This window comes from Schistocerca nitens, chromosome 6 (assembly GCF_023898315.1).
Source record: "Schistocerca nitens isolate TAMUIC-IGC-003100 chromosome 6, iqSchNite1.1, whole genome shotgun sequence".
In the NCBI taxonomy this organism is placed as follows: domain Eukaryota; kingdom Metazoa; phylum Arthropoda; class Insecta; order Orthoptera; family Acrididae; genus Schistocerca; species Schistocerca nitens.
Window position 1 is genome coordinate 115,111,322 of NC_064619.1, and position 26,067 is coordinate 115,137,388.

The following is a 26,067-nucleotide window of genomic DNA, read 5'->3' on the forward strand; positions in this document are numbered from 1 at the left end:
CTATGCATTCAGAAAACCTCTGAGGCCAGTAGAATACTTGTCATAGGTTGTAGAACATCCCTTTCATTCAGTGTACTGCCATGTGTTAGATGCTGCTCGAGATAGCTCCGCTCCTTGCAGGAAGGTTAAAAAAATGAATGCCTTCTGTGAGGTTCGAACTCACGACCCCTGGTTTACGAGACCAGTGCTCTACCACTGAGCTAAGAAGGCGGCAGCTTAGCGTTTGCGAGCTATCCCCGAATTGTCACTTCATCATACTGAATCTTGCAGCCCTCGACCAGATATCGGATTTGGCACACAGCTGCTGCTGGGGGTGTCCACATTGCCGTTTTCCAAATCTCTTGACTGTTTCGCCCTTACGATCGACGACGAGCGTCGGGCCACCAGAAGTTTGCGGTCTGCACAATCCTGACCTAGTGCACAGCTTGTGGGATAGCGTGGCTCGACTGCGAAATGCACCTTTCGGCTCCTCTCTCTGGCTACAGTATGCTGTTGTCCACAGTGGCACTGGCGTTGCCCATGGGGCTTCATGTAAGGCGACTGCACGTCTCTCGGCCAACAGCGGCCCACTGCAGACCGACACTTAAGAGACACCAAATACAAATCGACATCGAGAGACAGGCCCTGTCATATGGCAGTCGCGACGTATACGCTGAAATTGAATGTAAAGAATACGTCTTTTGTAGTGGGCGTCGCTCTACTGCAGTCACACATGGCGAATAAATAGGAAAACAGTAGAACGTCTGTGTAGGGCCATGTTTTTACCTACAGTGTCACTTGGCTGAATGTGTATAAGGCTGTGTGGCATCACTCAAACACAGCCAAATTGTCACGCTAGCTGTGTATCTCTAACAAAGTTGACGTATGTCCTCACCTCGGTGCCGGTTAAAACGATTTCGCCCCCGGGTGGGCTCGAACCACCAACCTTTCGGTTAACAGCCGAACGCGCTAGCCGATTGCGCCACGGAGGCCTTGACTTTGGCTCCCTTGTGCTCTGTATATCAACGCAATTCGTATACCTTCTGCAGGAATCTCGCAGAATGGTAGCATCTGCTTGCGCCTCTTCACATGGATAACGTGCATGCACACTGTAGCGAGGCTCGTAAACGAATGACATCGCCAAGCATGACATTATACTGCAAAATGCATACAAACCACTGTTGTGCCTATGCATTCAGAAAACCTCTGAGGCCAGTAGAATACTTGTCATAGGTTGTAGAACATCCCTTTCATTCAGTGTACTGCCATGTGTTAGATGCTGCTCGAGATAGCTCCGCTCCTTGCAGGAAGGTTAAAAAAATGAATGCCTTCTGTGAGGTTCGAACTCACGACCCCTGGTTTACGAGACCAGTGCTCTACCACTGAGCTAAGAAGGCGGCAGCTTAGCGTTTGCGAGCTATCCCCGAATTGTCACTTCATCATACTGAATCTTGCAGCCCTCGACCAGATATCGGATTTGGCACACAGCTGCTGCTGGGGGTGTCCACATTGCCGTTTTCCAAATCTCTTGACTGTTTCGCCCTTACGATCGACGACGAGCGTCGGGCCACCAGAAGTTTGCGGTCTGCACAATCCTGACCTAGTGCACAGCTTGTGGGATAGCGTGGCTCGACTGCGAAATGCACCTTTCGGCTCCTCTCTCTGGCTACAGTATGCTGTTGTCCACAGTGGCACTGGCGTTGCCCATGGGGCTTCATGTAAGGCGACTGCACGTCTCTCGGCCAACAGCGGCCCACTGCAGACCGACACTTAAGAGACACCAAATACAAATCGACATCGAGAGACAGGCCCTGTCATATGGCAGTCGCGACGTATACGCTGAAATTGAATGTAAAGAATACGTCTTTTGTAGTGGGCGTCGCTCTACTGCAGTCACACATGGCGAATAAATAGGAAAACAGTAGAACGTCTGTGTAGGGCCATGTTTTTACCTACAGTGTCACTTGGCTGAATGTGTATAAGGCTGTGTGGCATCACTCAAACACAGCCAAATTGTCACGCTAGCTGTGTATCTCTAACAAAGTTGACGTATGTCCTCACCTCGGTGCCGGTTAAAACGATTTCGCCCCCGGGTGGGCTCGAACCACCAACCTTTCGGTTAACAGCCGAACGCGCTAGCCGATTGCGCCACGGAGGCCTTGACTTTGGCTCCCTTGTGCTCTGTATATCAACGCAATTCGTATACCTTCTGCAGGAATCTCGCAGAATGGTAGCATCTGCTTGCGCCTCTTCACATGGATAACGTGCATGCACACTGTAGCGAGGCTCGTAAACGAATGACATCGCCAAGCATGACATTATACTGCAAAATGCATACAAACCACTGTTGTGCCTATGCATTCAGAAAACCTCTGAGGCCAGTAGAATACTTGTCATAGGTTGTAGAACATCCCTTTCATTCAGTGTACTGCCATGTGTTAGATGCTGCTCGAGATAGCTCCGCTCCTTGCAGGAAGGTTAAAAAAATGAATGCCTTCTGTGAGGTTCGAACTCACGACCCCTGGTTTACGAGACCAGTGCTCTACCACTGAGCTAAGAAGGCGGCAGCTTAGCGTTTGCGAGCTATCCCCGAATTGTCACTTCATCATACTGAATCTTGCAGCCCTCGACCAGATATCGGATTTGGCACACAGCTGCTGCTGGGGGTGTCCACATTGCCGTTTTCCAAATCTCTTGACTGTTTCGCCCTTACGATCGACGACGAGCGTCGGGCCACCAGAAGTTTGCGGTCTGCACAATCCTGACCTAGTGCACAGCTTGTGGGATAGCGTGGCTCGACTGCGAAATGCACCTTTCGGCTCCTCTCTCTGGCTACAGTATGCTGTTGTCCACAGTGGCACTGGCGTTGCCCATGGGGCTTCATGTAAGGCGACTGCACGTCTCTCGGCCAACAGCGGCCCACTGCAGACCGACACTTAAGAGACACCAAATACAAATCGACATCGAGAGACAGGCCCTGTCATATGGCAGTCGCGACGTATACGCTGAAATTGAATGTAAAGAATACGTCTTTTGTAGTGGGCGTCGCTCTACTGCAGTCACACATGGCGAATAAATAGGAAAACAGTAGAACGTCTGTGTAGGGCCATGTTTTTACCTACAGTGTCACTTGGCTGAATGTGTATAAGGCTGTGTGGCATCACTCAAACACAGCCAAATTGTCACGCTAGCTGTGTATCTCTAACAAAGTTGACGTATGTCCTCACCTCGGTGCCGGTTAAAACGATTTCGCCCCCGGGTGGGCTCGAACCACCAACCTTTCGGTTAACAGCCGAACGCGCTAGCCGATTGCGCCACGGAGGCCTTGACTTTGGCTCCCTTGTGCTCTGTATATCAACGCAATTCGTATACCTTCTGCAGGAATCTCGCAGAATGGTAGCATCTGCTTGCGCCTCTTCACATGGATAACGTGCATGCACACTGTAGCGAGGCTCGTAAACGAATGACATCGCCAAGCATGACATTATACTGCAAAATGCATACAAACCACTGTTGTGCCTATGCATTCAGAAAACCTCTGAGGCCAGTAGAATACTTGTCATAGGTTGTAGAACATCCCTTTCATTCAGTGTACTGCCATGTGTTAGATGCTGCTCGAGATAGCTCCGCTCCTTGCAGGAAGGTTAAAAAAATGAATGCCTTCTGTGAGGTTCGAACTCACGACCCCTGGTTTACGAGACCAGTGCTCTACCACTGAGCTAAGAAGGCGGCAGCTTAGCGTTTGCGAGCTATCCCCGAATTGTCACTTCATCATACTGAATCTTGCAGCCCTCGACCAGATATCGGATTTGGCACACAGCTGCTGCTGGGGGTGTCCACATTGCCGTTTTCCAAATCTCTTGACTGTTTCGCCCTTACGATCGACGACGAGCGTCGGGCCACCAGAAGTTTGCGGTCTGCACAATCCTGACCTAGTGCACAGCTTGTGGGATAGCGTGGCTCGACTGCGAAATGCACCTTTCGGCTCCTCTCTCTGGCTACAGTATGCTGTTGTCCACAGTGGCACTGGCGTTGCCCATGGGGCTTCATGTAAGGCGACTGCACGTCTCTCGGCCAACAGCGGCCCACTGCAGACCGACACTTAAGAGACACCAAATACAAATCGACATCGAGAGACAGGCCCTGTCATATGGCAGTCGCGACGTATACGCTGAAATTGAATGTAAAGAATACGTCTTTTGTAGTGGGCGTCGCTCTACTGCAGTCACACATGGCGAATAAATAGGAAAACAGTAGAACGTCTGTGTAGGGCCATGTTTTTACCTACAGTGTCACTTGGCTGAATGTGTATAAGGCTGTGTGGCATCACTCAAACACAGCCAAATTGTCACGCTAGCTGTGTATCTCTAACAAAGTTGACGTATGTCCTCACCTCGGTGCCGGTTAAAACGATTTCGCCCCCGGGTGGGCTCGAACCACCAACCTTTCGGTTAACAGCCGAACGCGCTAGCCGATTGCGCCACGGAGGCCTTGACTTTGGCTCCCTTGTGCTCTGTATATCAACGCAATTCGTATACCTTCTGCAGGAATCTCGCAGAATGGTAGCATCTGCTTGCGCCTCTTCACATGGATAACGTGCATGCACACTGTAGCGAGGCTCGTAAACGAATGACATCGCCAAGCATGACATTATACTGCAAAATGCATACAAACCACTGTTGTGCCTATGCATTCAGAAAACCTCTGAGGCCAGTAGAATACTTGTCATAGGTTGTAGAACATCCCTTTCATTCAGTGTACTGCCATGTGTTAGATGCTGCTCGAGATAGCTCCGCTCCTTGCAGGAAGGTTAAAAAAATGAATGCCTTCTGTGAGGTTCGAACTCACGACCCCTGGTTTACGAGACCAGTGCTCTACCACTGAGCTAAGAAGGCGGCAGCTTAGCGTTTGCGAGCTATCCCCGAATTGTCACTTCATCATACTGAATCTTGCAGCCCTCGACCAGATATCGGATTTGGCACACAGCTGCTGCTGGGGTGTCCCACATTGCCGTTTTCCAAATCTCTTGACTGTTTCGCCCTTACGATCGACGACGAGCGTCGGGCCACCAGAAGTTTGCGGTCTGCACAATCCTGACCTAGTGCACAGCTTGTGGGATAGCGTGGCTCGACTGCGAAATGCACCTTTCGGCTCCTCTCTCTGGCTACAGTATGCTGTTGTCCACAGTGGCACTGGCGTTGCCCATGGGGCTTCATGTAAGGCGACTGCACGTCTCTCGGCCAACAGCGGCCCACTGCAGACCGACACTTAAGAGACACCAAATACAAATCGACATCGAGAGACAGGCCCTGTCATATGGCAGTCGCGACGTATACGCTGAAATTGAATGTAAAGAATACGTCTTTTGTAGTGGGCGTCGCTCTACTGCAGTCACACATGGCGAATAAATAGGAAAACAGTAGAACGTCTGTGTAGGGCCATGTTTTTACCTACAGTGTCACTTGGCTGAATGTGTATAAGGCTGTGTGGCATCACTCAAACACAGCCAAATTGTCACGCTAGCTGTGTATCTCTAACAAAGTTGACGTATGTCCTCACCTCGGTGCCGGTTAAAACGATTTCGCCCCCGGGTGGGCTCGAACCACCAACCTTTCGGTTAACAGCCGAACGCGCTAGCCGATTGCGCCACGGAGGCCTTGACTTTGGCTCCCTTGTGCTCTGTATATCAACGCAATTCGTATACCTTCTGCAGGAATCTCGCAGAATGGTAGCATCTGCTTGCGCCTCTTCACATGGATAACGTGCATGCACACTGTAGCGAGGCTCGTAAACGAATGACATCGCCAAGCATGACATTATACTGCAAAATGCATACAAACCACTGTTGTGCCTATGCATTCAGAAAACCTCTGAGGCCAGTAGAATACTTGTCATAGGTTGTAGAACATCCCTTTCATTCAGTGTACTGCCATGTGTTAGATGCTGCTCGAGATAGCTCCGCTCCTTGCAGGAAGGTTAAAAAAATGAATGCCTTCTGTGAGGTTCGAACTCACGACCCCTGGTTTACGAGACCAGTGCTCTACCACTGAGCTAAGAAGGCGGCAGCTTAGCGTTTGCGAGCTATCCCCGAATTGTCACTTCATCATACTGAATCTTGCAGCCCTCGACCAGATATCGGATTTGGCACACAGCTGCTGCTGGGGGTGTCCACATTGCCGTTTTCCAAATCTCTTGACTGTTTCGCCCTTACGATCGACGACGAGCGTCGGGCCACCAGAAGTTTGCGGTCTGCACAATCCTGACCTAGTGCACAGCTTGTGGGATAGCGTGGCTCGACTGCGAAATGCACCTTTCGGCTCCTCTCTCTGGCTACAGTATGCTGTTGTCCACAGTGGCACTGGCGTTGCCCATGGGGCTTCATGTAAGGCGACTGCACGTCTCTCGGCCAACAGCGGCCCACTGCAGACCGACACTTAAGAGACACCAAATACAAATCGACATCGAGAGACAGGCCCTGTCATATGGCAGTCGCGACGTATACGCTGAAATTGAATGTAAAGAATACGTCTTTTGTAGTGGGCGTCGCTCTACTGCAGTCACACATGGCGAATAAATAGGAAAACAGTAGAACGTCTGTGTAGGGCCATGTTTTTACCTACAGTGTCACTTGGCTGAATGTGTATAAGGCTGTGTGGCATCACTCAAACACAGCCAAATTGTCACGCTAGCTGTGTATCTCTAACAAAGTTGACGTATGTCCTCACCTCGGTGCCGGTTAAAACGATTTCGCCCCCGGGTGGGCTCGAACCACCAACCTTTCGGTTAACAGCCGAACGCGCTAGCCGATTGCGCCACGGAGGCCTTGACTTTGGCTCCCTTGTGCTCTGTATATCAACGCAATTCGTATACCTTCTGCAGGAATCTCGCAGAATGGTAGCATCTGCTTGCGCCTCTTCACATGGATAACGTGCATGCACACTGTAGCGAGGCTCGTAAACGAATGACATCGCCAAGCATGACATTATACTGCAAAATGCATACAAACCACTGTTGTGCCTATGCATTCAGAAAACCTCTGAGGCCAGTAGAATACTTGTCATAGGTTGTAGAACATCCCTTTCATTCAGTGTACTGCCATGTGTTAGATGCTGCTCGAGATAGCTCCGCTCCTTGCAGGAAGGTTAAAAAAATGAATGCCTTCTGTGAGGTTCGAACTCACGACCCCTGGTTTACGAGACCAGTGCTCTACCACTGAGCTAAGAAGGCGGCAGCTTAGCGTTTGCGAGCTATCCCCGAATTGTCACTTCATCATACTGAATCTTGCAGCCCTCGACCAGATATCGGATTTGGCACACAGCTGCTGCTGGGGGTGTCCACATTGCCGTTTTCCAAATCTCTTGACTGTTTCGCCCTTACGATCGACGACGAGCGTCGGGCCACCAGAAGTTTGCGGTCTGCACAATCCTGACCTAGTGCACAGCTTGTGGGATAGCGTGGCTCGACTGCGAAATGCACCTTTCGGCTCCTCTCTCTGGCTACAGTATGCTGTTGTCCACAGTGGCACTGGCGTTGCCCATGGGGCTTCATGTAAGGCGACTGCACGTCTCTCGGCCAACAGCGGCCCACTGCAGACCGACACTTAAGAGACACCAAATACAAATCGACATCGAGAGACAGGCCCTGTCATATGGCAGTCGCGACGTATACGCTGAAATTGAATGTAAAGAATACGTCTTTTGTAGTGGGCGTCGCTCTACTGCAGTCACACATGGCGAATAAATAGGAAAACAGTAGAACGTCTGTGTAGGGCCATGTTTTTACCTACAGTGTCACTTGGCTGAATGTGTATAAGGCTGTGTGGCATCACTCAAACACAGCCAAATTGTCACGCTAGCTGTGTATCTCTAACAAAGTTGACGTATGTCCTCACCTCGGTGCCGGTTAAAACGATTTCGCCCCCGGGTGGGCTCGAACCACCAACCTTTCGGTTAACAGCCGAACGCGCTAGCCGATTGCGCCACGGAGGCCTTGACTTTGGCTCCCTTGTGCTCTGTATATCAACGCAATTCGTATACCTTCTGCAGGAATCTCGCAGAATGGTAGCATCTGCTTGCGCCTCTTCACATGGATAACGTGCATGCACACTGTAGCGAGGCTCGTAAACGAATGACATCGCCAAGCATGACATTATACTGCAAAATGCATACAAACCACTGTTGTGCCTATGCATTCAGAAAACCTCTGAGGCCAGTAGAATACTTGTCATAGGTTGTAGAACATCCCTTTCATTCAGTGTACTGCCATGTGTTAGATGCTGCTCGAGATAGCTCCGCTCCTTGCAGGAAGGTTAAAAAAATGAATGCCTTCTGTGAGGTTCGAACTCACGACCCCTGGTTTACGAGACCAGTGCTCTACCACTGAGCTAAGAAGGCGGCAGCTTAGCGTTTGCGAGCTATCCCCGAATTGTCACTTCATCATACTGAATCTTGCAGCCCTCGACCAGATATCGGATTTGGCACACAGCTGCTGCTGGGGGTGTCCACATTGCCGTTTTCCAAATCTCTTGACTGTTTCGCCCTTACGATCGACGACGAGCGTCGGGCCACCAGAAGTTTGCGGTCTGCACAATCCTGACCTAGTGCACAGCTTGTGGGATAGCGTGGCTCGACTGCGAAATGCACCTTTCGGCTCCTCTCTCTGGCTACAGTATGCTGTTGTCCACAGTGGCACTGGCGTTGCCCATGGGGCTTCATGTAAGGCGACTGCACGTCTCTCGGCCAACAGCGGCCCACTGCAGACCGACACTTAAGAGACACCAAATACAAATCGACATCGAGAGACAGGCCCTGTCATATGGCAGTCGCGACGTATACGCTGAAATTGAATGTAAAGAATACGTCTTTTGTAGTGGGCGTCGCTCTACTGCAGTCACACATGGCGAATAAATAGGAAAACAGTAGAACGTCTGTGTAGGGCCATGTTTTTACCTACAGTGTCACTTGGCTGAATGTGTATAAGGCTGTGTGGCATCACTCAAACACAGCCAAATTGTCACGCTAGCTGTGTATCTCTAACAAAGTTGACGTATGTCCTCACCTCGGTGCCGGTTAAAACGATTTCGCCCCCGGGTGGGCTCGAACCACCAACCTTTCGGTTAACAGCCGAACGCGCTAGCCGATTGCGCCACGGAGGCCTTGACTTTGGCTCCCTTGTGCTCTGTATATCAACGCAATTCGTATACCTTCTGCAGGAATCTCGCAGAATGGTAGCATCTGCTTGCGCCTCTTCACATGGATAACGTGCATGCACACTGTAGCGAGGCTCGTAAACGAATGACATCGCCAAGCATGACATTATACTGCAAAATGCATACAAACCACTGTTGTGCCTATGCATTCAGAAAACCTCTGAGGCCAGTAGAATACTTGTCATAGGTTGTAGAACATCCCTTTCATTCAGTGTACTGCCATGTGTTAGATGCTGCTCGAGATAGCTCCGCTCCTTGCAGGAAGGTTAAAAAAATGAATGCCTTCTGTGAGGTTCGAACTCACGACCCCTGGTTTACGAGACCAGTGCTCTACCACTGAGCTAAGAAGGCGGCAGCTTAGCGTTTGCGAGCTATCCCCGAATTGTCACTTCATCATACTGAATCTTGCAGCCCTCGACCAGATATCGGATTTGGCACACAGCTGCTGCTGGGGGTGTCCACATTGCCGTTTTCCAAATCTCTTGACTGTTTCGCCCTTACGATCGACGACGAGCGTCGGGCCACCAGAAGTTTGCGGTCTGCACAATCCTGACCTAGTGCACAGCTTGTGGGATAGCGTGGCTCGACTGCGAAATGCACCTTTCGGCTCCTCTCTCTGGCTACAGTATGCTGTTGTCCACAGTGGCACTGGCGTTGCCCATGGGGCTTCATGTAAGGCGACTGCACGTCTCTCGGCCAACAGCGGCCCACTGCAGACCGACACTTAAGAGACACCAAATACAAATCGACATCGAGAGACAGGCCCTGTCATATGGCAGTCGCGACGTATACGCTGAAATTGAATGTAAAGAATACGTCTTTTGTAGTGGGCGTCGCTCTACTGCAGTCACACATGGCGAATAAATAGGAAAACAGTAGAACGTCTGTGTAGGGCCATGTTTTTACCTACAGTGTCACTTGGCTGAATGTGTATAAGGCTGTGTGGCATCACTCAAACACAGCCAAATTGTCACGCTAGCTGTGTATCTCTAACAAAGTTGACGTATGTCCTCACCTCGGTGCCGGTTAAAACGATTTCGCCCCCGGGTGGGCTCGAACCACCAACCTTTCGGTTAACAGCCGAACGCGCTAGCCGATTGCGCCACGGAGGCCTTGACTTTGGCTCCCTTGTGCTCTGTATATCAACGCAATTCGTATACCTTCTGCAGGAATCTCGCAGAATGGTAGCATCTGCTTGCGCCTCTTCACATGGATAACGTGCATGCACACTGTAGCGAGGCTCGTAAACGAATGACATCGCCAAGCATGACATTATACTGCAAAATGCATACAAACCACTGTTGTGCCTATGCATTCAGAAAACCTCTGAGGCCAGTAGAATACTTGTCATAGGTTGTAGAACATCCCTTTCATTCAGTGTACTGCCATGTGTTAGATGCTGCTCGAGATAGCTCCGCTCCTTGCAGGAAGGTTAAAAAAATGAATGCCTTCTGTGAGGTTCGAACTCACGACCCCTGGTTTACGAGACCAGTGCTCTACCACTGAGCTAAGAAGGCGGCAGCTTAGCGTTTGCGAGCTATCCCCGAATTGTCACTTCATCATACTGAATCTTGCAGCCCTCGACCAGATATCGGATTTGGCACACAGCTGCTGCTGGGGGTGTCCACATTGCCGTTTTCCAAATCTCTTGACTGTTTCGCCCTTACGATCGACGACGAGCGTCGGGCCACCAGAAGTTTGCGGTCTGCACAATCCTGACCTAGTGCACAGCTTGTGGGATAGCGTGGCTCGACTGCGAAATGCACCTTTCGGCTCCTCTCTCTGGCTACAGTATGCTGTTGTCCACAGTGGCACTGGCGTTGCCCATGGGGCTTCATGTAAGGCGACTGCACGTCTCTCGGCCAACAGCGGCCCACTGCAGACCGACACTTAAGAGACACCAAATACAAATCGACATCGAGAGACAGGCCCTGTCATATGGCAGTCGCGACGTATACGCTGAAATTGAATGTAAAGAATACGTCTTTTGTAGTGGGCGTCGCTCTACTGCAGTCACACATGGCGAATAAATAGGAAAACAGTAGAACGTCTGTGTAGGGCCATGTTTTTACCTACAGTGTCACTTGGCTGAATGTGTATAAGGCTGTGTGGCATCACTCAAACACAGCCAAATTGTCACGCTAGCTGTGTATCTCTAACAAAGTTGACGTATGTCCTCACCTCGGTGCCGGTTAAAACGATTTCGCCCCCGGGTGGGCTCGAACCACCAACCTTTCGGTTAACAGCCGAACGCGCTAGCCGATTGCGCCACGGAGGCCTTGACTTTGGCTCCCTTGTGCTCTGTATATCAACGCAATTCGTATACCTTCTGCAGGAATCTCGCAGAATGGTAGCATCTGCTTGCGCCTCTTCACATGGATAACGTGCATGCACACTGTAGCGAGGCTCGTAAACGAATGACATCGCCAAGCATGACATTATACTGCAAAATGCATACAAACCACTGTTGTGCCTATGCATTCAGAAAACCTCTGAGGCCAGTAGAATACTTGTCATAGGTTGTAGAACATCCCTTTCATTCAGTGTACTGCCATGTGTTAGATGCTGCTCGAGATAGCTCCGCTCCTTGCAGGAAGGTTAAAAAAATGAATGCCTTCTGTGAGGTTCGAACTCACGACCCCTGGTTTACGAGACCAGTGCTCTACCACTGAGCTAAGAAGGCGGCAGCTTAGCGTTTGCGAGCTATCCCCGAATTGTCACTTCATCATACTGAATCTTGCAGCCCTCGACCAGATATCGGATTTGGCACACAGCTGCTGCTGGGGGTGTCCACATTGCCGTTTTCCAAATCTCTTGACTGTTTCGCCCTTACGATCGACGACGAGCGTCGGGCCACCAGAAGTTTGCGGTCTGCACAATCCTGACCTAGTGCACAGCTTGTGGGATAGCGTGGCTCGACTGCGAAATGCACCTTTCGGCTCCTCTCTCTGGCTACAGTATGCTGTTGTCCACAGTGGCACTGGCGTTGCCCATGGGGCTTCATGTAAGGCGACTGCACGTCTCTCGGCCAACAGCGGCCCACTGCAGACCGACACTTAAGAGACACCAAATACAAATCGACATCGAGAGACAGGCCCTGTCATATGGCAGTCGCGACGTATACGCTGAAATTGAATGTAAAGAATACGTCTTTTGTAGTGGGCGTCGCTCTACTGCAGTCACACATGGCGAATAAATAGGAAAACAGTAGAACGTCTGTGTAGGGCCATGTTTTTACCTACAGTGTCACTTGGCTGAATGTGTATAAGGCTGTGTGGCATCACTCAAACACAGCCAAATTGTCACGCTAGCTGTGTATCTCTAACAAAGTTGACGTATGTCCTCACCTCGGTGCCGGTTAAAACGATTTCGCCCCCGGGTGGGCTCGAACCACCAACCTTTCGGTTAACAGCCGAACGCGCTAGCCGATTGCGCCACGGAGGCCTTGACTTTGGCTCCCTTGTGCTCTGTATATCAACGCAATTCGTATACCTTCTGCAGGAATCTCGCAGAATGGTAGCATCTGCTTGCGCCTCTTCACATGGATAACGTGCATGCACACTGTAGCGAGGCTCGTAAACGAATGACATCGCCAAGCATGACATTATACTGCAAAATGCATACAAACCACTGTTGTGCCTATGCATTCAGAAAACCTCTGAGGCCAGTAGAATACTTGTCATAGGTTGTAGAACATCCCTTTCATTCAGTGTACTGCCATGTGTTAGATGCTGCTCGAGATAGCTCCGCTCCTTGCAGGAAGGTTAAAAAAATGAATGCCTTCTGTGAGGTTCGAACTCACGACCCCTGGTTTACGAGACCAGTGCTCTACCACTGAGCTAAGAAGGCGGCAGCTTAGCGTTTGCGAGCTATCCCCGAATTGTCACTTCATCATACTGAATCTTGCAGCCCTCGACCAGATATCGGATTTGGCACACAGCTGCTGCTGGGGGTGTCCACATTGCCGTTTTCCAAATCTCTTGACTGTTTCGCCCTTACGATCGACGACGAGCGTCGGGCCACCAGAAGTTTGCGGTCTGCACAATCCTGACCTAGTGCACAGCTTGTGGGATAGCGTGGCTCGACTGCGAAATGCACCTTTCGGCTCCTCTCTCTGGCTACAGTATGCTGTTGTCCACAGTGGCACTGGCGTTGCCCATGGGGCTTCATGTAAGGCGACTGCACGTCTCTCGGCCAACAGCGGCCCACTGCAGACCGACACTTAAGAGACACCAAATACAAATCGACATCGAGAGACAGGCCCTGTCATATGGCAGTCGCGACGTATACGCTGAAATTGAATGTAAAGAATACGTCTTTTGTAGTGGGCGTCGCTCTACTGCAGTCACACATGGCGAATAAATAGGAAAACAGTAGAACGTCTGTGTAGGGCCATGTTTTTACCTACAGTGTCACTTGGCTGAATGTGTATAAGGCTGTGTGGCATCACTCAAACACAGCCAAATTGTCACGCTAGCTGTGTATCTCTAACAAAGTTGACGTATGTCCTCACCTCGGTGCCGGTTAAAACGATTTCGCCCCCGGGTGGGCTCGAACCACCAACCTTTCGGTTAACAGCCGAACGCGCTAGCCGATTGCGCCACGGAGGCCTTGACTTTGGCTCCCTTGTGCTCTGTATATCAACGCAATTCGTATACCTTCTGCAGGAATCTCGCAGAATGGTAGCATCTGCTTGCGCCTCTTCACATGGATAACGTGCATGCACACTGTAGCGAGGCTCGTAAACGAATGACATCGCCAAGCATGACATTATACTGCAAAATGCATACAAACCACTGTTGTGCCTATGCATTCAGAAAACCTCTGAGGCCAGTAGAATACTTGTCATAGGTTGTAGAACATCCCTTTCATTCAGTGTACTGCCATGTGTTAGATGCTGCTCGAGATAGCTCCGCTCCTTGCAGGAAGGTTAAAAAAATGAATGCCTTCTGTGAGGTTCGAACTCACGACCCCTGGTTTACGAGACCAGTGCTCTACCACTGAGCTAAGAAGGCGGCAGCTTAGCGTTTGCGAGCTATCCCCGAATTGTCACTTCATCATACTGAATCTTGCAGCCCTCGACCAGATATCGGATTTGGCACACAGCTGCTGCTGGGGGTGTCCACATTGCCGTTTTCCAAATCTCTTGACTGTTTCGCCCTTACGATCGACGACGAGCGTCGGGCCACCAGAAGTTTGCGGTCTGCACAATCCTGACCTAGTGCACAGCTTGTGGGATAGCGTGGCTCGACTGCGAAATGCACCTTTCGGCTCCTCTCTCTGGCTACAGTATGCTGTTGTCCACAGTGGCACTGGCGTTGCCCATGGGGCTTCATGTAAGGCGACTGCACGTCTCTCGGCCAACAGCGGCCCACTGCAGACCGACACTTAAGAGACACCAAATACAAATCGACATCGAGAGACAGGCCCTGTCATATGGCAGTCGCGACGTATACGCTGAAATTGAATGTAAAGAATACGTCTTTTGTAGTGGGCGTCGCTCTACTGCAGTCACACATGGCGAATAAATAGGAAAACAGTAGAACGTCTGTGTAGGGCCATGTTTTTACCTACAGTGTCACTTGGCTGAATGTGTATAAGGCTGTGTGGCATCACTCAAACACAGCCAAATTGTCACGCTAGCTGTGTATCTCTAACAAAGTTGACGTATGTCCTCACCTCGGTGCCGGTTAAAACGATTTCGCCCCCGGGTGGGCTCGAACCACCAACCTTTCGGTTAACAGCCGAACGCGCTAGCCGATTGCGCCACGGAGGCCTTGACTTTGGCTCCCTTGTGCTCTGTATATCAACGCAATTCGTATACCTTCTGCAGGAATCTCGCAGAATGGTAGCATCTGCTTGCGCCTCTTCACATGGATAACGTGCATGCACACTGTAGCGAGGCTCGTAAACGAATGACATCGCCAAGCATGACATTATACTGCAAAATGCATACAAACCACTGTTGTGCCTATGCATTCAGAAAACCTCTGAGGCCAGTAGAATACTTGTCATAGGTTGTAGAACATCCCTTTCATTCAGTGTACTGCCATGTGTTAGATGCTGCTCGAGATAGCTCCGCTCCTTGCAGGAAGGTTAAAAAAATGAATGCCTTCTGTGAGGTTCGAACTCACGACCCCTGGTTTACGAGACCAGTGTTCTACCACTGAGCTAAGAAGGCGGCAGCTTAGCGTTTGCGAGCTATCCCCGAATTGTCACTTCATCATACTGAATCTTGCAGCCCTCGACCAGATATCGGATTTGGCACACAGCTGCTGCTGGGGGTGTCCACATTGCCGTTTTCCAAATCTCTTGACTGTTTCGCCCTTACGATCGACGACGAGCGTCGGGCCACCAGAAGTTTGCGGTCTGCACAATCCTGACCTAGTGCACAGCTTGTGGGATAGCGTGGCTCGACTGCGAAATGCACCTTTCGGCTCCTCTCTCTGGCTACAGTATGCTGTTGTCCACAGTGGCACTGGCGTTGCCCATGGGGCTTCATGTAAGGCGACTGCACGTCTCTCGGCCAACAGCGGCCCACTGCAGACCGACACTTAAGAGACACCAAATACAAATCGACATCGAGAGACAGGCCCTGTCATATGGCAGTCGCGACGTATACGCTGAAATTGAATGTAAAGAATACGTCTTTTGTAGTGGGCGTCGCTCTACTGCAGTCACACATGGCGAATAAATAGGAAAACAGTAGAACGTCTGTGTAGGGCCATGTTTTTACCTACAGTGTCACTTGGCTGAATGTGTATAAGGCTGTGTGGCATCACTCAAACACAGCCAAATTGTCACGCTAGCTGTGTATCTCTAACAAAGTTGACGTATGTCCTCACCTCGGTGCCGGTTAAAACGATTTCGCCCCCGGGTGGGCTCGAACCACCAACCTTTCGGTTAACAGCCGAACGCGCTAGCCGATTGCGCCACGGAGGCCTTGACTTTGGCTCCCTTGTGCTCTGTATATCAACGCAATTCGTATACCTTCTGCAGGAATCTCGCAGAATGGTAGCATCTGCTTGCGCCTCTTCACATGGATAACGTGCATGCACACTGTAGCGAGGCTCGTAAACGAATGACATCGCCAAGCATGACATTATACTGCAAAATGCATACAAACCACTGTTGTGCCTATGCATTCAGAAAACCTCTGAGGCCAGTAGAATACTTGTCATAGGTTGTAGAACATCCCTTTCATTCAGTGTACTGCCATGTGTTAGATGCTGCTCGAGATAGCTCCGCTCCTTGCAGGAAGGTTAAAAAAATGAATGCCTTCTGTGAGGTTCGAACTCACGACCCCTGGTTTACGAGACCAGTGCTCTACCACTGAGCTAAGAAGGCGGCAGCTTAGCGTTTGCGAGCTATCCCCGAATTGTCACTTCATCATACTGAATCTTGCAGCCCTCGACCAGATATCGGATTTGGCACACAGCTGCTGCTGGGGGTGTCCACATTGCCGTTTTCCAAATCTCTTGACTGTTTCGCCCTTACGATCGACGACGAGCGTCGGGCCACCAGAAGTTTGCGGTCTGCACAATCCTGACCTAGTGCACAGCTTGTGGGATAGCGTGGCTCGACTGCGAAATGCACCTTTCGGCTCCTCTCTCTGGCTACAGTATGCTGTTGTCCACAGTGGCACTGGCGTTGCCCATGGGGCTTCATGTAAGGCGACTGCACGTCTCTCGGCCAACAGCGGCCCACTGCAGACCGACACTTAAGAGACACCAAATACAAATCGACATCGAGAGACAGGCCCTGTCATATGGCAGTCGCGACGTATACGCTGAAATTGAATGTAAAGAATACGTCTTTTGTAGTGGGCGTCGCTCTACTGCAGTCACACATGGCGAATAAATAGGAAAACAGTAGAACGTCTGTGTAGGGCCATGTTTTTACCTACAGTGTCACTTGGCTGAATGTGTATAAGGCTGTGTGGCATCACTCAAACACAGCCAAATTGTCACGCTAGCTGTGTATCTCTAACAAAGTTGACGTATGTCCTCACCTCGGTGCCGGTTAAAACGATTTCGCCCCCGGGTGGGCTCGAACCACCAACCTTTCGGTTAACAGCCGAACGCGCTAGCCGATTGCGCCACGGAGGCCTTGACTTTGGCTCCCTTGTGCTCTGTATATCAACGCAATTCGTATACCTTCTGCAGGAATCTCGCAGAATGGTAGCATCTGCTTGCGCCTCTTCACATGGATAACGTGCATGCACACTGTAGCGAGGCTCGTAAACGAATGACATCGCCAAGCATGACATTATACTGCAAAATGCATACAAACCACTGTTGTGCCTATGCATTCAGAAAACCTCTGAGGCCAGTAGAATACTTGTCATAGGTTGTAGAACATCCCTTTCATTCAGTGTACTGCCATGTGTTAGATGCTGCTCGAGATAGCTCCGCTCCTTGCAGGAAGGTTAAAAAAATGAATGCCTTCTGTGAGGTTCGAACTCACGACCCCTGGTTTACGAGACCAGTGCTCTACCACTGAGCTAAGAAGGCGGCAGCTTAGCGTTTGCGAGCTATCCCCGAATTGTCACTTCATCATACTGAATCTTGCAGCCCTCGACCAGATATCGGATTTGGCACACAGCTGCTGCTGGGGGTGTCCACATTGCCGTTTTCCAAATCTCTTGACTGTTTCGCCCTTACGATCGACGACGAGCGTCGGGCCACCAGAAGTTTGCGGTCTGCACAATCCTGACCTAGTGCACAGCTTGTGGGATAGCGTGGCTCGACTGCGAAATGCACCTTTCGGCTCCTCTCTCTGGCTACAGTATGCTGTTGTCCACAGTGGCACTGGCGTTGCCCATGGGGCTTCATGTAAGGCGACTGCACGTCTCTCGGCCAACAGCGGCCCACTGCAGACCGACACTTAAGAGACACCAAATACAAATCGACATCGAGAGACAGGCCCTGTCATATGGCAGTCGCGACGTATACGCTGAAATTGAATGTAAAGAATACGTCTTTTGTAGTGGGCGTCGCTCTACTGCAGTCACACATGGCGAATAAATAGGAAAACAGTAGAACGTCTGTGTAGGGCCATGTTTTTACCTACAGTGTCACTTGGCTGAATGTGTATAAGGCTGTGTGGCATCACTCAAACACAGCCAAATTGTCACGCTAGCTGTGTATCTCTAACAAAGTTGACGTATGTCCTCACCTCGGTGCCGGTTAAAACGATTTCGCCCCCGGGTGGGCTCGAACCACCAACCTTTCGGTTAACAGCCGAACGCGCTAGCCGATTGCGCCACGGAGGCCTTGACTTTGGCTCCCTTGTGCTCTGTATATCAACGCAATTCGTATACCTTCTGCAGGAATCTCGCAGAATGGTAGCATCTGCTTGCGCCTCTTCACATGGATAACGTGCATGCACACTGTAGCGAGGCTCGTAAACGAATGACATCGCCAAGCATGACATTATACTGCAAAATGCATACAAACCACTGTTGTGCCTATGCATTCAGAAAACCTCTGAGGCCAGTAGAATACTTGTCATAGGTTGTAGAACATCCCTTTCATTCAGTGTACTGCCATGTGTTAGATGCTGCTCGAGATAGCTCCGCTCCTTGCAGGAAGGTTAAAAAAATGAATGCCTTCTGTGAGGTTCGAACTCACGACCCCTGGTTTACGAGACCAGTGCTCTACCACTGAGCTAAGAAGGCGGCAGCTTAGCGTTTGCGAGCTATCCCCGAATTGTCACTTCATCATACTGAATCTTGCAGCCCTCGACCAGATATCGGATTTGGCACACAGCTGCTGCTGGGGGTGTCCACATTGCCGTTTTCCAAATCTCTTGACTGTTTCGCCCTTACGATCGACGACGAGCGTCGGGCCACCAGAAGTTTGCGGTCTGCACAATCCTGACCTAGTGCACAGCTTGTGGGATAGCGTGGCTCGACTGCGAAATGCACCTTTCGGCTCCTCTCTCTGGCTACAGTATGCTGTTGTCCACAGTGGCACTGGCGTTGCCCATGGGGCTTCATGTAAGGCGACTGCACGTCTCTCGGCCAACAGCGGCCCACTGCAGACCGACACTTAAGAGACACCAAATACAAATCGACATCGAGAGACAGGCCCTGTCATATGGCAGTCGCGACGTATACGCTGAAATTGAATGTAAAGAATACGTCTTTTGTAGTGGGCGTCGCTCTACTGCAGTCACACATGGCGAATAAATAGGAAAACAGTAGAACGTCTGTGTAGGGCCATGTTTTTACCTACAGTGTCACTTGGCTGAATGTGTATAAGGCTGTGTGGCATCACTCAAACACAGCCAAATTGTCACGCTAGCTGTGTATCTCTAACAAAGTTGACGTATGTCCTCACCTCGGTGCCGGTTAAAACGATTTCGCCCCCGGGTGGGCTCGAACCACCAACCTTTCGGTTAACAGCCGAACGCGCTAGCCGATTGCGCCACGGAGGCCTTGACTTTGGCTCCCTTGTGCTCTGTATATCAACGCAATTCGTATACCTTCTGCAGGAATCTCGCAGAATGGTAGCATCTGCTTGCGCCTCTTCACATGGATAACGTGCATGCACACTGTAGCGAGGCTCGTAAACGAATGACATCGCCAAGCATGACATTATACTGCAAAATGCATACAAACCACTGTTGTGCCTATGCATTCAGAAAACCTCTGAGGCCAGTAGAATACTTGTCATAGGTTGTAGAACATCCCTTTCATTCAGTGTACTGCCATGTGTTAGATGCTGCTCGAGATAGCTCCGCTCCTTGCAGGAAGGTTAAAAAAATGAATGCCTTCTGTGAGGTTCGAACTCACGACCCCTGGTTTACGAGACCAGTGCTCTACCACTGAGCTAAGAAGGCGGCAGCTTAGCGTTTGCGAGCTATCCCCGAATTGTCACTTCATCATACTGAATCTTGCAGCCCTCGACCAGATATCGGATTTGGCACACAGCTGCTGCTGGGGGTGTCCACATTGCCGTTTTCCAAATCTCTTGACTGTTTCGCCCTTACGATCGACGACGAGCGTCGGGCCACCAGAAGTTTGCGGTCTGCACAATCCTGACCTAGTGCACAGCTTGTGGGATAGCGTGGCTCGACTGCGAAATGCACCTTTCGGCTCCTCTCTCTGGCTACAGTATGCTGTTGTCCACAGTGGCACTGGCGTTGCCCATGGGGCTTCATGTAAGGCGACTGCACGTCTCTCGGCCAACAGCGGCCCACTGCAGACCGACACTTAAGAGACACCAAATACAAATCGACATCGAGAGACAGGCCCTGTCATATGGCAGTCGCGACGTATACGCTGAAATTGAATGTAAAGAATACGTCTTTTGTAGTGGGCGTCGCTCTACTGCAGTCACACATGGCGAATAAATAGGAAAACAGTAGAACGTCTGTGTAGGGCCATGTTTTTACCTACAGTGTCACTTGGCTGAATGTGTATAAGGCTGTGTGGCATCACTCAAACACAGCCAAATTGTCACGCTAGCTGTGTATCTCTAACAAAGTTGACGTATGTCCTCACCTCGGTGCCGGTTAAAACGATTTCGCCCCCGGGTGGGCTCGAACCACCAACCTTTCGGTTAACAGCCGAACGCGCTAGCCGATTGCGCCACGGAGGCCTTGACTTTGGCTCCCTTGTGCTCTGTATATCAACGCAATTCGTATACCTTCTGCAGGAATCTCGCAGAATGGTAGCATCTGCTTGCGCCTCTTCACATGGATAACGTGCATGCACACTGTAGCGAGGCTCGTAAACGAATGACATCGCCAAGCATGACATTATACTGCAAAATGCATACAAACCACTGTTGTGCCTATGCATTCAGAAAACCTCTGAGGCCAGTAGAATACTTGTCATAGGTTGTAGAACATCCCTTTCATTCAGTGTACTGCCATGTGTTAGATGCTGCTCGAGATAGCTCCGCTCCTTGCAGGAAGGTTAAAAAAATGAATGCCTTCTGTGAGGTTCGAACTCACGACCCCTGGTTTACGAGACCAGTGCTCTACCACTGAGCTAAGAAAGCGGCAGCTTAGCGTTTGCGAGCTATCCCCGAATTGCCACTTCATCATACTGAATCTTGCAGCCCTCGACCAGATATCGGATTTGGCACACAGCTGCTGCTGGGGGTGTCCACATTGCCGTTTGACTGCACGTCTCTCGGCCAACAGCGGCCCACTGCAGACCGACACTTAAGAGACACCAAATACAAATCGACATCGAGAGACAGGCCCTGTCATATGGCAGTCGCGACGTATACGCTGAAATTGAATGTAAAGAATACGTCTTTTGTAGTGGGGGTCGCTCTACTGCAGTCACACATGGCGAATAAATAGGAAAACAGTAGAACGTCTGTGTAGGGCCATGTTTTTACCTACAGTGTCACTTGGCTGAATGTGTATAAGGCTGTGTGGCATCACTCAAACACAGCCAAATTGTCACGCTAGCTGTGTATCTCTAACAAAGTTGACGTATGTCCTCACCTCGGTGCCGGTTAAAACGATTTCGCCCCCGGGTGGGCTCGAACCACCAACCTTTCGGTTAACAGCCGAACGCGCTAGCCGATTGCGCCACGGAGGCCTTGACTTTGGCTCCCTTGTGCTCTGTATATCAACGCAATTCGTATACCTTCTGCAGGAATCTCGCAGAATGGTAGCATCTGCTTGCGCCTCTTCACATGGATAACGTGCATGCACACTGTAGCGAGGCTCGTAAACGAATGACATCGCCAAGCATGACATTATACTGCAAAATGCATACAAACCACTGTTGTGCCTATGCATTCAGAAAACCTCTGAGGCCAGTAGAATACTTGTCATAGGTTGTAGAACATCCCTTTCATTCAGTGTACTGCCATGTGTTAGATGCTGCTCGAGATAGCTCCGCTCCTTGCAGGAAGGTTAAAAAAATGAATGCCTTCTGTGAGGTTCGAACTCACGACCCCTGGTTTACGAGACCAGTGCTCTACCACTTGTTTTTTTTTTTTTTTTTTCGCTCTAACCAACTTTTTTTTTTTTTTTTTTTTATCGAACTCACGACCTCTGGTTTACTAGACCAGCGCTCTGCCACTTTTTTTTTGTTTTTTTTGTTTTTTTTTTTGCGCTCTGCCACTTTTTTTTCTTTTACCGTTACACCATTTTTTTTAAACCGTTACACCATTTTTTATTTGTGTTTTTAACCATTACACCATTTTTTTCCACTTTTTTTTTTTTTTTTTTTAAGAATGGTCAGGGCATGGTACACGCCGCACAAGCAGTGGGGTCTGTTCACGGCACTGCCAGTGCGTCGAGACCCAAACCCCTCCCACCCCTTTTTCACGTTCCCTGTTGGGTCATAACACTAAGTGTGCAGAAATCGTAACACAATAGTCCCATTCTCCGATGTAAGAAAAACTCTTCACTGAGTAGGAACGGAACACTGATAAAAAAAAAAAAAAAAAATTAAAATAATAGAAAGTTCCTGAAGCAAGGTAAAAGTAAATAATAATAAGGAACCAAGTGACTGGTATTTTTCTTGTGTTCGTCCTCGTGCAAGGTGTTGTAGTGGTTCCACATATTTAACCAACACCCATTTTTTCAAAAATGATCTTCAGCATGTTGCCATAGTGCTTCTTGTGGTTGCGATACGTGCTGATTTTTGCATATTCACACTTCATGTAAACGCGGAACTCGATCTCGTTGTCCGACCCAATTGTGTTGATGACATAACTAACATATTTTCCCAGTAACCAGCTAATGGCGTTGGTTTTTAATTTCGGAAAGTATGTCATGTCCGGTCTCAGGAGGAGCGATGGCGTTATATATTGCGTAGAGGATCTGGTGAGAAAGGCGATTTGTTGCCTGATCCAATTCCAGTTATGCACATTGCCACCACAGGTGAATCTGTGGCCGAGTGTATCCACCAGATTGCATTTTCCACAAAGGTGTGTCTGGTTTAAACCGATCCCATATAGTCTCTCGTTGGTGCTGATGACATTATTAACTGTTTTGTACCATGCGGAAATAGCGTCTGTAGATAGCCCGGCATAGTTGATGTTCCGCCATACAGCTGTCCAGTCACAATTTGGGAATTTCGTTTCAATTTTGTTTCTACCCTCATTGAACTTCCTTTCAAGTATGATGTCGCGCGCTGTGATACGTGTGTTGCTTCTGATTTCGTCACTAAGATAACTTGCTTCGAGGAAAAAGTTCCTCACATACTGCAGACGGGCATTAATCCTTCGCACATCAATCGGTGCTTGCAGGCTATGGGGTGTCACAGCCTCAAAGAGCTTTGCGGTTATACATTGTGGAAGTTCTCTGAGTATATGGAAAGTCCGTTTGAGGAACAGAGCAGACGCTTTATTGCGAATATCCACCAAACCGAGGCCCCCGTTTCTGACATCCAGTATAACCGTAGTCGCACCAACCCTGAATATGTCTCCTCGCCATAAATAATTGGTAACAGTGGACATGATCCCTTTCGCTACTAGTTTAGGGATCGGAAAGACCTGCGCAGTGAAATACGCTTTAGACAAAACGCATGAGTTGATGAATCTGACTTTTTGCACCAGGTCCATAGTTCGATGGATGGTCTCCATTACAGCACCATGAACTTTCCTCCTAGTTTCCGTCCAGTTAAAAGCAGCCATCCGCATCGGACATGCCATTAAGGTTATGCCCAAAGTTTTATGTTTGGTGTCTTGTTTAGCCCATGCCAGTCGAAGGTGATCGAGGCCCCGTAGATTCAATATTTGACTTTTGTTTTCATTTGCTGTCGCTCCCGACGCTAGACAATATCTTTGGATTTCTCTTTCCAGTGTAACAGCCTCCTCCTTATTCCTTATTACAACGCCCACGTCATCAGCATAGGCTCGTATGACAGTTTTCTCACCACTCAATGTTAGGCCTGTTAATCTTGCGTGGACAGTGCGGAGGAAGGGCTCTAAAGAGACGGAAAATAAAAACATTGATAAGGGACTGCCCTGTGGAACCCCTCGCCTTATCTGTATGGGTTTAGATGTTTGGCCATTGATTGCTATTTTCGCATTTATACCCGTTGCAATATTCCTTATCATGTTCACAATATGGGGGTGGAAAGCCATTCTTGACAGCGTCGCAAAGAGGTATCGATGACTAACACGGTCAAAAGCTTTGTTGAAATCGAGAAAGATTAACGCACATTTTATACTTGTCACGGAGGTAATTGCAATGACGTCTCTGTATGCAGATAGACTTTCGAATATCGTTCTGGTCGGAGAACAAGATTGGTAATGACTCAATATTTTGTTGGAATAGGCAGAGAGTCTTTTGTTGATAATACGCGAAATTATTTTGTAATCAGAATTTAGTAGCGAAAGAGGCCGAAAATTGTTTAAGTTGGTTTTGCCTTTACTCTTAGGAATCAGTATTAGTTTACTTTCCTTAAACTCTGCAGGGATCGGTTGTCCGTTCAGGACCTCATTTGCCATGGAAGTGATCTTGTCCCCAATGATAGACCAGTAGCGGGCATAAAACTCCACAGGGAGGCCATCAAATCCCGGAGATTTGTTGAGAGGTGAGTTACGCACTGCCTCATGCACTTCATCTTTAGTAATAGGTGACAGGATGTCAGCGTTGTCTGTGCCCGACAATTGTGGACCTAAAATATTGAGAAAGTCCTCGAGAGCTGCATCTTCCACTGTGGTAGGGGCATATAGGGTTTCATAGTACCTGTGGACTTCGTCCAGTATTTGTTTCTGGCATGTGAGCCTCGTACCAGTATGCGTCTGGACTTCATCAATGAAAGTTAGACGTCTGTTTTTAGCATGCCGCACCAAGTGATACAGAGAAGCTGTTTCATCTGCTACGACTGATGTGGCTTTCGATTTAATTTTGAGTCCCTCCATCTGTTGCCGTTTAATGCTTAATAACTTGGCTTTAATTTTTTTGATATCATGCAGACGAATTACGTCATCATGGGCTTGTTGATATAAGTCCCTTAAAACTTTATAATAAAACTCCATGGTATTCCTCAACTCCCTGTGCCTCGCTGCACTATACTGCATGACAACTTTCCGCAGCTTTGGTTTAGCCCTCCTCGTCCACCAGTCAATGACTGTTGGGTGCTTGTCTACTGTGCGGAGGCACATAGTCCACGCAAACCTTATTTCCTGTTCCAGTTCGTCGTCAGTTAAAACAGAAATATTTAAGTTCCATTGGCCTCTGAATCGACGAGTTGGCTGTACACTTAGATTAAAGCAAGTTAAAAGTGTACTGTGATCGCTAAAATACACAGGAATAGTCTCAACGTTTAATAAAGAATTTTGCAAATTTGGTGACACGTAAATTCTATCTAGTCTGCTGCGGGAGTGGCTGGTTATATACGTGAACCCGACTGACGTCGGATGCTGAAGTTCCCACACATCCTTAAGGTGTAGATCACTTACTAACTTTTTTAACTGTGGCGAGTAGTTGAAGTTGGGTTGTTGATCTTTCTGGTTTAAAACACAGTTAAAATCTCCACCTAGTATAAGAGAACACGGATTTTTCCTCAATAAATAGATCAGTTCATCTTGAAAAAACTTCACACGATCCAATTTGTGGGAAGTTCCTGAAGGGGCGTAAAGGTTAAGCACTGTTACATCGAAAATTTTTATGCCTATGGCCCTACCTGATTCTAGTCGTTCGATTTCAGTCACCGGAATGCCTTCCCTTATAAGAATGGCTGTACCGATATTGGCTTCCGTAGAAACATTAACAATTTCAAAAAAGCCTGGGATCCGAAATTCCGTTATCGCAACTTCTTGTAGCAAAGCGATATCTGTTCCGGACTGGTACAAGAATTCTTTTAGTGCTGCCAATTTCAAGGGTGACTGTATTTTATTAATGTTAATAGTAGTAATGCTATAAGCTTGCAGCACAGACATACCGGAAGA

At 49.1% G+C, this 26,067-nt stretch overlaps 38 non-coding genes across 38 annotated transcripts; all 38 read right to left on the reverse strand.

Moving 5' to 3' along the window:
• Positions 1-138: 138 nt before the first annotated feature.
• Trnat-cgu (transfer RNA threonine (anticodon CGU)) lies at positions 139-210 on the reverse strand. The gene has a single exon. It is a non-coding gene; the product is annotated as a tRNA-Thr (tRNA).
• Positions 211-897: 687 nt separating this feature from the next.
• Trnan-guu (transfer RNA asparagine (anticodon GUU)) lies at positions 898-971 on the reverse strand. The gene has a single exon. It is a non-coding gene; the product is annotated as a tRNA-Asn (tRNA).
• Positions 972-1,304: 333 nt separating this feature from the next.
• Trnat-cgu (transfer RNA threonine (anticodon CGU)) lies at positions 1,305-1,376 on the reverse strand. Its single transcript has one exon. It is a non-coding gene; the product is annotated as a tRNA-Thr (tRNA).
• A 687-nt stretch (positions 1,377-2,063) lies between these two features.
• Positions 2,064-2,137, reverse strand: Trnan-guu (transfer RNA asparagine (anticodon GUU)). The gene has a single exon. It is a non-coding gene; the product is annotated as a tRNA-Asn (tRNA).
• Positions 2,138-2,470: 333 nt separating this feature from the next.
• Trnat-cgu (transfer RNA threonine (anticodon CGU)) lies at positions 2,471-2,542 on the reverse strand. Its single transcript has one exon. It is a non-coding gene; the product is annotated as a tRNA-Thr (tRNA).
• A 687-nt stretch (positions 2,543-3,229) lies between these two features.
• Trnan-guu (transfer RNA asparagine (anticodon GUU)) lies at positions 3,230-3,303 on the reverse strand. Its single transcript has one exon. It is a non-coding gene; the product is annotated as a tRNA-Asn (tRNA).
• Positions 3,304-3,636: 333 nt separating this feature from the next.
• Positions 3,637-3,708, reverse strand: Trnat-cgu (transfer RNA threonine (anticodon CGU)). The gene has a single exon. It is a non-coding gene; the product is annotated as a tRNA-Thr (tRNA).
• Positions 3,709-4,395: 687 nt separating this feature from the next.
• On the reverse strand, positions 4,396-4,469 carry Trnan-guu (transfer RNA asparagine (anticodon GUU)). The gene has a single exon. It is a non-coding gene; the product is annotated as a tRNA-Asn (tRNA).
• A 333-nt stretch (positions 4,470-4,802) lies between these two features.
• Trnat-cgu (transfer RNA threonine (anticodon CGU)) lies at positions 4,803-4,874 on the reverse strand. The gene has a single exon. It is a non-coding gene; the product is annotated as a tRNA-Thr (tRNA).
• A 687-nt stretch (positions 4,875-5,561) lies between these two features.
• Trnan-guu (transfer RNA asparagine (anticodon GUU)) lies at positions 5,562-5,635 on the reverse strand. The gene has a single exon. It is a non-coding gene; the product is annotated as a tRNA-Asn (tRNA).
• Positions 5,636-5,968: 333 nt separating this feature from the next.
• Positions 5,969-6,040, reverse strand: Trnat-cgu (transfer RNA threonine (anticodon CGU)). Its single transcript has one exon. It is a non-coding gene; the product is annotated as a tRNA-Thr (tRNA).
• A 687-nt stretch (positions 6,041-6,727) lies between these two features.
• Trnan-guu (transfer RNA asparagine (anticodon GUU)) lies at positions 6,728-6,801 on the reverse strand. The gene has a single exon. It is a non-coding gene; the product is annotated as a tRNA-Asn (tRNA).
• A 333-nt stretch (positions 6,802-7,134) lies between these two features.
• On the reverse strand, positions 7,135-7,206 carry Trnat-cgu (transfer RNA threonine (anticodon CGU)). Its single transcript has one exon. It is a non-coding gene; the product is annotated as a tRNA-Thr (tRNA).
• A 687-nt stretch (positions 7,207-7,893) lies between these two features.
• Positions 7,894-7,967, reverse strand: Trnan-guu (transfer RNA asparagine (anticodon GUU)). The gene has a single exon. It is a non-coding gene; the product is annotated as a tRNA-Asn (tRNA).
• A 333-nt stretch (positions 7,968-8,300) lies between these two features.
• Positions 8,301-8,372, reverse strand: Trnat-cgu (transfer RNA threonine (anticodon CGU)). The gene has a single exon. It is a non-coding gene; the product is annotated as a tRNA-Thr (tRNA).
• Positions 8,373-9,059: 687 nt separating this feature from the next.
• Trnan-guu (transfer RNA asparagine (anticodon GUU)) lies at positions 9,060-9,133 on the reverse strand. The gene has a single exon. It is a non-coding gene; the product is annotated as a tRNA-Asn (tRNA).
• Positions 9,134-9,466: 333 nt separating this feature from the next.
• On the reverse strand, positions 9,467-9,538 carry Trnat-cgu (transfer RNA threonine (anticodon CGU)). The gene has a single exon. It is a non-coding gene; the product is annotated as a tRNA-Thr (tRNA).
• A 687-nt stretch (positions 9,539-10,225) lies between these two features.
• On the reverse strand, positions 10,226-10,299 carry Trnan-guu (transfer RNA asparagine (anticodon GUU)). Its single transcript has one exon. It is a non-coding gene; the product is annotated as a tRNA-Asn (tRNA).
• Positions 10,300-10,632: 333 nt separating this feature from the next.
• Trnat-cgu (transfer RNA threonine (anticodon CGU)) lies at positions 10,633-10,704 on the reverse strand. The gene has a single exon. It is a non-coding gene; the product is annotated as a tRNA-Thr (tRNA).
• Positions 10,705-11,391: 687 nt separating this feature from the next.
• On the reverse strand, positions 11,392-11,465 carry Trnan-guu (transfer RNA asparagine (anticodon GUU)). The gene has a single exon. It is a non-coding gene; the product is annotated as a tRNA-Asn (tRNA).
• A 333-nt stretch (positions 11,466-11,798) lies between these two features.
• Positions 11,799-11,870, reverse strand: Trnat-cgu (transfer RNA threonine (anticodon CGU)). The gene has a single exon. It is a non-coding gene; the product is annotated as a tRNA-Thr (tRNA).
• Positions 11,871-12,557: 687 nt separating this feature from the next.
• Positions 12,558-12,631, reverse strand: Trnan-guu (transfer RNA asparagine (anticodon GUU)). The gene has a single exon. It is a non-coding gene; the product is annotated as a tRNA-Asn (tRNA).
• Positions 12,632-12,964: 333 nt separating this feature from the next.
• On the reverse strand, positions 12,965-13,036 carry Trnat-cgu (transfer RNA threonine (anticodon CGU)). The gene has a single exon. It is a non-coding gene; the product is annotated as a tRNA-Thr (tRNA).
• Positions 13,037-13,723: 687 nt separating this feature from the next.
• Trnan-guu (transfer RNA asparagine (anticodon GUU)) lies at positions 13,724-13,797 on the reverse strand. Its single transcript has one exon. It is a non-coding gene; the product is annotated as a tRNA-Asn (tRNA).
• Positions 13,798-14,130: 333 nt separating this feature from the next.
• On the reverse strand, positions 14,131-14,202 carry Trnat-cgu (transfer RNA threonine (anticodon CGU)). Its single transcript has one exon. It is a non-coding gene; the product is annotated as a tRNA-Thr (tRNA).
• A 687-nt stretch (positions 14,203-14,889) lies between these two features.
• Trnan-guu (transfer RNA asparagine (anticodon GUU)) lies at positions 14,890-14,963 on the reverse strand. The gene has a single exon. It is a non-coding gene; the product is annotated as a tRNA-Asn (tRNA).
• A 333-nt stretch (positions 14,964-15,296) lies between these two features.
• Trnat-cgu (transfer RNA threonine (anticodon CGU)) lies at positions 15,297-15,368 on the reverse strand. Its single transcript has one exon. It is a non-coding gene; the product is annotated as a tRNA-Thr (tRNA).
• A 687-nt stretch (positions 15,369-16,055) lies between these two features.
• On the reverse strand, positions 16,056-16,129 carry Trnan-guu (transfer RNA asparagine (anticodon GUU)). The gene has a single exon. It is a non-coding gene; the product is annotated as a tRNA-Asn (tRNA).
• A 333-nt stretch (positions 16,130-16,462) lies between these two features.
• Trnat-cgu (transfer RNA threonine (anticodon CGU)) lies at positions 16,463-16,534 on the reverse strand. The gene has a single exon. It is a non-coding gene; the product is annotated as a tRNA-Thr (tRNA).
• Positions 16,535-17,221: 687 nt separating this feature from the next.
• Positions 17,222-17,295, reverse strand: Trnan-guu (transfer RNA asparagine (anticodon GUU)). The gene has a single exon. It is a non-coding gene; the product is annotated as a tRNA-Asn (tRNA).
• Positions 17,296-17,628: 333 nt separating this feature from the next.
• Trnat-cgu (transfer RNA threonine (anticodon CGU)) lies at positions 17,629-17,700 on the reverse strand. The gene has a single exon. It is a non-coding gene; the product is annotated as a tRNA-Thr (tRNA).
• A 687-nt stretch (positions 17,701-18,387) lies between these two features.
• Trnan-guu (transfer RNA asparagine (anticodon GUU)) lies at positions 18,388-18,461 on the reverse strand. Its single transcript has one exon. It is a non-coding gene; the product is annotated as a tRNA-Asn (tRNA).
• A 333-nt stretch (positions 18,462-18,794) lies between these two features.
• Trnat-cgu (transfer RNA threonine (anticodon CGU)) lies at positions 18,795-18,866 on the reverse strand. The gene has a single exon. It is a non-coding gene; the product is annotated as a tRNA-Thr (tRNA).
• Positions 18,867-19,553: 687 nt separating this feature from the next.
• Trnan-guu (transfer RNA asparagine (anticodon GUU)) lies at positions 19,554-19,627 on the reverse strand. Its single transcript has one exon. It is a non-coding gene; the product is annotated as a tRNA-Asn (tRNA).
• Positions 19,628-19,960: 333 nt separating this feature from the next.
• Trnat-cgu (transfer RNA threonine (anticodon CGU)) lies at positions 19,961-20,032 on the reverse strand. Its single transcript has one exon. It is a non-coding gene; the product is annotated as a tRNA-Thr (tRNA).
• Positions 20,033-20,719: 687 nt separating this feature from the next.
• On the reverse strand, positions 20,720-20,793 carry Trnan-guu (transfer RNA asparagine (anticodon GUU)). The gene has a single exon. It is a non-coding gene; the product is annotated as a tRNA-Asn (tRNA).
• A 333-nt stretch (positions 20,794-21,126) lies between these two features.
• Positions 21,127-21,198, reverse strand: Trnat-cgu (transfer RNA threonine (anticodon CGU)). The gene has a single exon. It is a non-coding gene; the product is annotated as a tRNA-Thr (tRNA).
• Positions 21,199-21,678: 480 nt separating this feature from the next.
• Positions 21,679-21,752, reverse strand: Trnan-guu (transfer RNA asparagine (anticodon GUU)). The gene has a single exon. It is a non-coding gene; the product is annotated as a tRNA-Asn (tRNA).
• Between the last annotated feature and the right edge of the window lie 4,315 nt (positions 21,753-26,067).